Raw genomic sequence first — 8,688 nt, 5'->3', positions numbered from 1 at the left:
CAAGGGACTCTCAAGAGCCTTCTTCAGCACCACAGTTTGAAAGCATCAATTTTTCAGCACTCAGCCTTCATTACGGTCATGGCTGTACATGACTACTAGAAAAACCATAGCTTTGACTATACCGACCTTTGTCAGCAAAGTGATGTCTCTGCTTTTGAATACGTTATCTAGATTTGTCATAGCTTTTCTTCCAAGGAGCAAGCATCTTTCAATTTCATGGCTGCAGTCACCATCTGCAGTGATTTTGGAGTCCAAGAAAATAAAATCTGCCTCCGTTTCCATTTTTTCCCCATTTTTTTTCATTTGCCCCGAATTGATGGGACCGGAAGTCATGATCTTAGTTTTTTGAATGTTGAGTTTTAAGCCAGCTTTTTCACTCTCCTTTTTCACCGTCACCCAGCCTAGCCGATGCTAAAAAAGAATCACACTTATCAAACTCCTACTCTGTTCAAGCTTTGTGACTGGGGTTTACATAAATCACTGCGCTGAAACCTGATGAAAACTCCCACCCCAGTGAGGGAGGTGCTGTTAAGATTGTCCCCATTTTAGAAATGAATAAACTGACGCTTAAGAGCCCACAGTCAGACAGCAAACCCGGGAATAGCAGGGATCTAGCTGTGGCTGATTCTGACTTTGGACCCCACTGGCTTAAGCACAGGGTGATTCTACCTCTTGATGGAACAGTGAGCCCCCTCGAGGCACAGAACCTGCCTTACATACATGGTACATATACAGTACACACGGTGCCTGCCTAGCAGAGCCCTCCCGCCCCGCTGGTTAAAGGGGAGTAAAAGGGAAGGGAATCATTGCTGGCCCTCACCTGGAACCACTAACTACTGAGATAGCCATGTCTAGAGATAATAACTGGAAAAGAGGAGGCAGGAAAAACGTTGTGCGGATTCACACTGGCTGAGTTTAGGTGCCTGTGGAACGCCCCAGGGAGGGCGCCCAGTTGGTGGCTGAATCAACACGTCTGAAGTGATGCTGGGAGGTCTAGACTGGAGCTACGGGCAGGAGCATCCTAAACTCAGGCAGCAGTCATCACGAACGTCACCAAAGTCACCCAGAGCGAGAGTGTAGAGAACCCACAGCTCCGTCTGCAAACCCAAGCTGAGTTCCCAATTAAGGAGCTCATTCATGCCTCAGCCTTTTTCTTTTATATTCTCCCCCACCCCTGGGTTAATTTCCTTATTTGCTTTTTCTGCCCATTTTGAAGGATGATTGGTTTTTCTGAGCAAAGAGCCTATTGTGTGTGTGTGTGTCTGTGTCTGTGTGATTTTAAGGTCTCACACCATCCCAAACCCTTATCCAGATATGGGGTGATATAAAAATATACATATCCAGTATATTTATGTACACACACCACCTTAATGCACTCACAACTGGATCGTTAGAATGGCCGTAAAGTGAATGCACATCTGGGTGGGGGCAACTGCATGGATCCCGTACTACCTGGCAGTGATCATAAAAATCCCAATAAGAGGGAGCAGTAGTGTGTTTGACTGGGAGAATGATTCTTGTTTCCTTTTCATTATTCTTAATAAAAGGAGATGGTGCCGAAAAATTGTGTTTCCTGGGTTATTTTCCCCAAGAGATCTTTTATAAAACACAGAATACATAACAGACCGTGTTGCAGGCAAATGCCTCATTAAGGGAATATAGTTAGAAAGAAATAGTAACCGAAATGAACAGTTATTTTCTTTATTTTTTTTTTTTTTACCCTCTGTAAAATGAAGAAATTGGATGCGATATGGATTTAGTAACAGTCCTCAAAGAATATCTGGGAAGGCGATGCTTGCGTTCTGAAACGGAAGAGTCTTTAGATGCTGCTCTGCAAAAAGGCAGCAGGTTAGGGAAGTATATTACAAACTCCAGGAAAAGGGTTCTGTCTCCCTGCGAGTCTTCTTACCATTTTTATGAATTGATTCAATCAAGAGCATGGAGGTTTCCTTTTTTTTCCTCTCCCATCCTACATTGCATGCAGAATTTCCCTGACCAGGGATCAAACCCATGCCCCTTGCAGTGGAAGCTCAGAGTCTTAACCTCTGGATCACCAGGGAAGTCCCATTCTAGCTTCCTTGTGCCTCCTTCTCTTTCTCTACTTTTTCCTCCAGGGATTCTAAACTCTTTCAGTATGTGAGCTGATGATTCCAAATTGCCATCTCTGACTCACTCTCTAGAGCTCAAGACCCCTAGGTCCAAGAGCTTCCTGGACACCTCCACCTGACTGCCCCCGACCCTTCAAAGTCACCACATCCCACGCCAAGCTCGTTATCTGCCCCTCACTCCCCTGTTCCTCCAGGATTCACACCTTGACCAAGAGCATCACCACCCATCCCATCACACAGACCAGAAAAACCTGCAATCAAGCTGGACCCACTGCCAGTGAACCCCACACCCCAGAGATCCAATTCCCCGACTGTACTAAATGCACTGCTACTTTGCATCCTCTGCCACCACCCCGGTCCAGCCCCATTATCCCCCTCTGGGGTCATCCCCGACCCCCAGCTTCTTCTCTGGGCCCCTGCTCCCGTGCAGCCCACATGGAGCTCTCTGATGGGCCTTTCCAGAGTTCTGTTACAGACACTTCCGTGGCTAAAGCCATCCCCTAGGTCACACTGCAGTCCCCTGTCTCCCCAGGATCAGGACACCGCTGCCTCCCCGCCAGCCCCTCACCACTCTCCCTCTTTGCTTCCCCTCTACTCATCTGATCTGTTGCCAGTTCCCCAGACCCCTCTACCCCATCCTCTGCAGACCTTCTCACATGCTGTTCTCAGCCTCTCAAGTCCTGCCAGCTCCTTCCCTCTGCTGCCGTTGACTAGCGCCTATCCTTCAGCATGAGGATGACACGCCACCTCCTGCAGGAAGCCTTCCAGGCTGTTCTGTGCTCTCTGAGCCCCCTGGGCATGACAACGCCCACTGCTCAAGGTCATTTTCTTTTTCTATGTGATTTTTTTTTTTTAGTATAATTGCTTTACAACGTTGTATTATAGCTTCTGCTGTCCAGCAAAGTGAATCAACTACAATGAGGTGTCACAACACTAGTCAAAATGCCATCATCGAAAAAAAATCTACAAACGATAAACGCTGGAGAGGCTGTGGAGAAAAGGGAACCCTCTTGCACTGTTGGCAGAAATGTAAACTGATCAGTCATTGTGGGGAGCAGTATGAAGATTCCTTAAGAAACCGTATGACCCGGTAATCCCACCACTGGGCATGTACCCTGAGAACACCATCATCCAAAAAGACACACATGCCCACTGTCCACTGCAGCACTGTTTCCAGGAGCCAGGACCTGGAAGCATTCTGCATGTCTTTGTCGAACCCTCCAGTGTTCCCTCTATTAGACCACGAGTTCCTCCAGGCCAGGGATTGCATTCTGTAGACTTCCTCAACCTTGGCACACAACTCGGGAACTGCTACAGATGAGGGATTCGGTTGTTGAGTGAATGGGAGCAATTCACCGGCCACAGGGGCCAGAGACAGCCCACAAAGGCAAGAACAAGATGGTCCTCCCTCGTTTGCAGGAATTTCAAAGCAATGTGATACAGATGCAGAAAGATGCAAATGACGACCCTCAAACCTCTTTTTCCAGGCCACAGATCCAGACTTCTGTTTTCACAAAGAACAAAAAAGTGATTCAGCACTTCCCAACCAGAAAAGGGTGGTGGGGAGAGTTTCGGATCCCACTGTGGAAGCAAGTGCGTACAAACGTGGGTTCCAGTCCTTCAGCTGCTTCTAGCTTCTTCTCTTGGTGCATCCGCACGGTAAACGCACTGGCCCTGCTCTTGCTGGGAAGCTGTGAAGACCAGACAGAAGCACTGTGCTTCATTTGTGAGTGGTCCATAAAGTGTTCGAGTTCTGTTCTTACTGTGTCTAAAGAGTTAAAAGGCATGCGGTTGCCTTGAATCAGAGAACCGTGGGGTGCCTCTGGGAAACTCTCATTAGCTCGGTGTCATTATCTCCATTTTACAGATGAGGAGACTGAGGCTCAGAGAGGTAAAGAGACTTCTTCACTGGGCTGGGATTCAAACCCAGATCTGACTGGCCCAAGAGTCAGTGCCCTTCACCACCCAGGAGGTCCAGGTTGCCTCGCTCTTGGGATTGGACAGGGGAGGAGGGGTTTGGGTAAAAGGCAACAATATCCAGACTTCGGGAAGTGAGTGCAGCAAGCAGCTGGGCCGCTTCCTTAGGGGCAGCTGAGCTACCTGTCTAGCCAGGAATGTCCCTCCTTCTTTTTGCCACCTTCCCTGTTACTGAGCATTCTGGTTGCATCCATCTAGGCTGGCAGTTTTCAAAATACGCTCCTCAGAGCCTTAGGGCTCCCTGGAGGTACCCACGTCTCCACAGGGAGCAGGGAGGAGGCGGATCAGGAGCCCCCCACCCCCAGCCCCATCGCAAACAGAGCCCGTGCTTTTCCTCTGTTTTACATTGTCTTATCCATAACATGTCCTGTGATCAAAACATTCTGCCGCTTTCGAAAGACTTTTTTTGGAACCTCAGACCCAACACAACACTTTCCATGTCACAGATGGGGAACTGAAACCCAGAGAGGACTGGTTGGTCCCAGGTCCTGCAGCCTGTTGAAAACTGCGTTGAGATCCATCGCTGATTTCCCCTCACCCGACTCTGACCCAGAGCAGTCTGCCCATCCACCCACCCATCCCCAGCTGTCCACCACGAGGCAGATTTAATAACCACAAACAGGAGGCGTTTATCTCTGAAATAACTGTTGTGGTCCAGAATAGGAAAATCGATGCGTTTATTAGCACGCCTCGGGAGCGGGAGGCAGGATGCACTGGGCGCTGGCCGCGGGCAGCCGCAGCTCAGAGGAGTTGAGTTGGAGGTGCGGGGACGGTAATCGGACTCTGTGGGACACTCGCTGGTCTCACCCGCAGGGAATACACAGCAGGGGGCCTCCAGCCCTCTTCCCCACCAGGGTTTGATCCACAGGTATCGACTGTGACAGTGTTGAAAGTATTATCTGGAAAAATCAGTTAACTTTTATTTCAGTCCCCAGAGAAAATGAAGGGAGGTGATGATTAGAGAAATATTGATGCCGTGAAAATCAGACAGCCTGTCTGAAAGGGAGACTCAGTCCTTGAGACAGGAAGCGGGCAGAGAGCTTTAGCCATCACCCAGCAGCCCAATGCCTTGATTTAGGAACAGGAAGACACCGCTCCAGAGAAGGGAGGGCCCTTCTGAAGTCAGGCAACCAATTAGGGACAAACTCAAGATTAAAAGCCAAGTCTCTGGAAACTTCCTGATGGGACAGAGCACGTCTCAAACATCAGTCCCCAAGACCTGGGTCAGAGTCTGGCCCGAGATGAGGGACCCCAGAGAGACAGCCAGTGGGTTCTCCCTGGAGCTGTGTCTTAGTTCCTTGCAAGCAGAGACTGGGCCTCAGAGGCTGAGGAAGGAGTAAGGATGTGGATTCAGTTAGTGTCCAGCTTTGACCTAATTAGGGGTAAGTGGGGGGCATAGTCTACTGGCTGAGATGGCTTCCCTCGGCCAACAGCATCTCTCTGGAGAAAAGAGAGAGCTGAGATCATCCACAGTCAACACTCCCAGAACTGAGGGACCCAGACAGGGCACACATAGGGAGAGGAAGAGAAGGATGGGGGGACAGGCCTGGAGAAGGGACAGGGGGACCAACAGATGCACGGTCCATAGCTGGGGGTGCGGCCAGTGGGTGGGAGGACCAGCGTACTCAGCAGTGCATCTCCACACTCCGTAACAAGAGGCAGAGGTGCAAAGGAGACCCAGAGGCGACTGCCCCGGGCTGGGAAACTCGCTTGGGGCACTCAGCCTAAGGTGTAGCCTTGGCCGTGAGACGCTTAGCCACCCCGTCCATGAACACGACGCTCCCCAGCTTAAAGAATTTCTTCCTGTGCAATAGCTCACGGAGGCCTCACTGCAACAGTTAGAGAGATGCTGTTAGCCCTGCTTGATCCGGGAAGCAGATTTCCATGAGAAGCCTCAACACACTTCCTTCCACACACAGACCACAACCACCACCACCATCCTCCCCGACCCCCTCCTCCAAAAGGGTTATAAGTGGTGTGGTCCAGTGCCAGGACTGCGGCGGGGCCAAGCTTCTAGATGGGAAGGGCCGCTGTGAGCCAGAGGCCACACCATGGGGACACATACTCCTATCTGCTGACATTCTGTCCCAGAGCTCTTTTCTTGCGTGGCAGGAAGCCCAGAAAGCTTGCTCTCTCTGACCTTCTCTTCTTTTATTTATGCCACAGAACTTTTAGGTGGACCCAGAACCTACCCCAAGATAAACCTACCCCAAGATAAACAGCACACACTCTCTCAATCTTTCTCTCTCTTCGTGTGTATGTGTCTCTGTCTCTGTCTCTCTTCTCTCCTTTTGGGTCTCAGATTCTTGGGCACTGCAGTAAGGTTCTAAAATCTGATTAATAACCCCATGGTACTGTCATGATGCTTGAGTGCAGGCTGACTGGAGAGGCACATAGTTCAGTCCAGTCACTCAGTCGTGTCCGACTCTTTGTGACCCCATGGACTGCAGCACGCCAGGCTTCCCTGTCCTTCACCAACTCCCAGAACTTGCTCAAACTCACGTACATCAAGTCAGGGATGCCATCCAACCATCTCATCCTCTGTCATCCCCTTCTCCTCCTGCCCTCAATCTTTCCCAGCATCAGGGTCTTTTCCAAAGAGTCAGTTCTTTGCATCAGGTAGCCAAAGTATTGGAGCTTCAGCTTCAGTATCAGTCCTTCCAATGAATATTTAGGACTGATTTCCTTTAGGATTGACTGATTTGATCTTCTTGCCGTCCAAGGGACTCTCAAGTGTCTTCTCCAACAGCACAACTGAAAAGCAACAATTCTTCAGCACTCAGCTTTCTATGTAGAGAGGCACATAATGGGCCCTTAGACAGGAGTGACCACCATATCCTTTCATTGTCTTTCTCATCTAATGGTGTAAAGGGATTTCAGGTTCAGAATGGGATAGAGTTGAACTGGTTACTGATGCTGGGAGGGATTGGGGGCAGGAGGAGAAGGGGACAACAGAGGATGAGATGGTTGGATGGCATCATCAACTCAATGGACATGGGTTTGGGTGGACTCCAGGAGCTGATGATGGACAGGGAGGCCTGGCGTGCTGGGGTTCATGGGGTCGCAAAGAGTCGGACACGACTGAGCGACTGAACTGAACCAAACTGGTTGCTCTTTAAGACTCACCCAGCCAAGCGCTCTGGGCTTCTGTGCCATGCTCAAGATCAATAGGAGGCAGCACTGGGCCCAGAGCCAGTTCCTTAAACCCAGGGCGCTTCCCGCCAGCAGTGAGCACCTCTTCTCCATGAGGGTGATTCCTCAGGAAATCCGTAGAACTCTGATTGCCACGAAGAATGTATTTCGGTAATGAGTAAACCCTAAACTCCCATTCCGCCTTTCCCTCTTCTTTTTTCTTTACAAAAAATGATTATTTCATTCTATGAACCTCACAGTTTTAGGCATGCTGTTAAGGGCTTAACCTTGTGTGCGTGGATTTCTCTGTATCAGATCCTCCTGGCCTCTCCCCTAGTAGGAACAGGCGCTAGGACACTCATCACTGAGACCCTTGAGGGCAGAGACCTCATCTCTCTCACCCATAGCACACAGTAGACCCTTAGGACATATGTGATTGTTTAATTCATCCATCAGTACAAATGGCATTATCAATGACTGGAAATTAGATCAGCCATAAACTGAATGTGGCCTTGTTTACCCAGAGTTGATTTCCATGACCCGCCCACTTTTAGGAAAAAGATGCACCTTCTAAAGAAATAAGGAACCAATGATTTCCTAATCCATCTTTTTAAATCCCACAACTCAAAGGCAAATCTCCTATACCTTCTCCATATCCATCCCCAGACAAGGAATATTCTCCTGTTGGTGAACCTGTAGGCTCTGTGAGGTCCAAAGTCAACTCTGAAGAGCCAGCTGGGTACAGAATCTCCAGAGAGCCGGAGAGGAGGCAAGAGTGAATAAGACCAGGGCACGATGGACCTCACGGGCCAAAGTGATGCTGGCCAGGAAAATCAAACATGAGAAACGTGAATCTTTTGCTTTACCACTAGGGGCTCTTTGTCTTGTGGAAACCATTTCTTTGTTCTGAATCTGAGTTTCCGTGTCTTTAAAATGATGCCAGCGATCGGACCAAGCCCAGAGAGTGGTTGTTAGCAAAGCCCATGACCAAGCACCTGGCAGCTGAGTTCCATAAGCATCGCAGATTCGGGAAACCGCAGAGCTAGGGATTCGCAGGGATTGAGTCTTACCTTCCCCCATTTCCCAGAAATAAACCTCCAGCCCAGGGTCCCAGAGGGCTGCAGAACGCCTGGAGAACCAACCTCCGGCTCCTCCCCGGCCCCTTCGTCCTTGTTGTTTACTCACTGGGTCGCGTCCGACTCTTTCCTGACCCGTGGACTCTAACCCACCAGGCCCCTCCCCGGCCCCTTCGTCCTTGTTGTTTACTCACTGGGTCACGTCCGACTCTCTCCTGACCCGTGGACTCTGACCCACCAGGCCCTTCCCCGGCCCCTTTGTCCTTGTTTACTCACTGGGTCACGTCCGACTCTTTCCTGACCCGTGGACTCTGACCCACCAGGCCCCTCCCCAGCCCCTTCGTCCTTGTTGTTTACTCACTGGGTCGCGTCCGACTCTTTCCTGACCCGTGGAC

The 8,688-nt window shown here is 50.1% G+C and overlaps 1 long non-coding RNA gene across 1 annotated transcript; it reads right to left on the bottom strand.

Annotated features, from left to right (window-relative positions):
* Positions 1 to 4,745: 4,745 nt before the first annotated feature.
* Positions 4,746 to 8,411, bottom strand: LOC139032386 (uncharacterized). Its single transcript, XR_011484911.1, has 2 exons — positions 8,288 to 8,411; positions 4,746 to 4,984 (listed from the first exon to the last, which is right to left on the bottom strand). It is a non-coding gene; the product is annotated as an uncharacterized lncRNA (long non-coding RNA).
* Positions 8,412 to 8,688: the final 277 nt, after the last annotated feature.

This window comes from Odocoileus virginianus, chromosome 31 (assembly GCF_023699985.2).
Source record: "Odocoileus virginianus isolate 20LAN1187 ecotype Illinois chromosome 31, Ovbor_1.2, whole genome shotgun sequence".
Taxonomy (NCBI): domain Eukaryota; kingdom Metazoa; phylum Chordata; class Mammalia; order Artiodactyla; family Cervidae; genus Odocoileus; species Odocoileus virginianus.
The sequence above is the reverse complement of the archived record's forward strand: the minus strand, read 5'-3'. Positions and strand labels throughout refer to the sequence as shown.